The 1,516-nt window shown below is 39.4% G+C and overlaps 1 non-coding gene across 1 annotated transcript; it reads right to left on the reverse strand.

Moving 5' to 3' along the window:
- Positions 1 to 836: 836 nt before the first annotated feature.
- On the reverse strand, positions 837 to 943 carry LOC131170843 (small nucleolar RNA R71). The gene has a single exon (XR_009141609.1). It is a non-coding gene; the product is annotated as a small nucleolar RNA R71 (small nucleolar RNA).
- Between the last annotated feature and the right edge of the window lie 573 nt (positions 944 to 1,516).

Raw genomic sequence — 1,516 nt, forward strand, 5'->3', positions numbered from 1 at the left:
TTTTAGTGTTTAAATAGACAACTTTCATTCCTTCATTGTTTGATAGCCTAAACAGTCAAAATTACTGTGTAGATTGGTACTTACTAATCAAATTCCTCGTGGGAACGATGCTTTACTCATCACTTTATTACTTGTTAGCGATCCGTGCACTTGTGGTGGTTGTAAAACCAGCAAACAAGTTTTTGGCTCAATTGCCAGAGAATTTGGCTTTAGTAATATCAAGCGATAGGTTATTTAGCTGATTTAGGCAATTATATTTATTATCTAATTTAATTTGATTTGTTTTATTCCTCTTCTTTTCTCTCAAGTGCCCGATCTGGTATATGACCAGAATAAGGCCAGAAGAAGAAATTTTGGACTATGATCCGGAGATAGACAGAACTCTTAGAGCCATCAGGAGGGAAAGGAAACATCAAGAGCACGATCAAGAAGATCTTGAAATTCCAACCATGGCCGATAATAATGACAGACTAAGACTCTTGAGAGACTACAAAGCTCCATTTGTCAAAGGATTTTAGACCATTGTCACTAGACCCACAGTGGAAGCCAATAACTTTGAATTAAAACCAGCTTGGCTTCAAATGATTCAACAAACCCAGTTTGCGAGTTCATCAACAGAGGATCCACATTATCATCTCCAGTGCTTTCTTGCCCTTTGTAACACATTTAAAATGAATGGAGTGTATGATCAAGCCATAAGACTCAGAGCATTTCCATTCTCCCTTCAGGACAGAGCAAGGAAGTGGTTACTTTCTCAACCAATTGGAACGTTCACCACTTAGAAAAACCTCTCACAAGCTTTTCTAGCAAGGTATTTTCCACTTGCAAAGATTGCAAGACTGAGACTTGAGCTCAACACCTTCAGACAAAAGGAAGGTGAATCACTTTATGACACATGGGAAAGATATAAAGACCTACAGAGGGAATGTCCACACCATGGCATAAAGGATTGGCCACTAGTGCAAAATTTCTATAATGGGTTACTACCCTCTATAAGGAGCACAGTTGATTCAGCTGCAGAACATGACTTAATGGAGAAAATAGTCACATAAGCACTTGAACTTTTAGAGAGGGTTGCATACCATAACTATGAGTGGTCAAATGAAAGAGGAAATGCAAGGAAAATAGCAGGGGTCCCGGAAGTGGATGCCCTAAGCATGATAAATGCTCAATTTGATCAGCTCACAAGGAGGCTTCATAAAATGCAAGCCAATGCAATAGGGATGAATAGTCAACATGAGGACAGCTATGGAAGAGGATATTCAGAATATAACAGCTTTAATGAACCCTCTACAGAACAGATGAACTGTATGAATAATGGAGGAAACTTCAATCAGAGGCAGTCCAACAATCCATATTCAAACACTTATAACCTTGGATGGAGGAACAACCCAAATTTCTCATGGTTCAATCAGCAGAACCAGCCAATAAACAAGCAACAGGGGTAAAACTGCCAACACCCCCTGGATTTCAGAACAAAGGCCAAAACTTTGTATAGCCACCACTGCCTCCTCAA

The sequence above is a fragment of the Hevea brasiliensis genome, chromosome 11 (genome assembly GCF_030052815.1).
Source record: "Hevea brasiliensis isolate MT/VB/25A 57/8 chromosome 11, ASM3005281v1, whole genome shotgun sequence".
In the NCBI taxonomy this organism is placed as follows: Eukaryota; Viridiplantae; Streptophyta; class Magnoliopsida; order Malpighiales; family Euphorbiaceae; genus Hevea; species Hevea brasiliensis.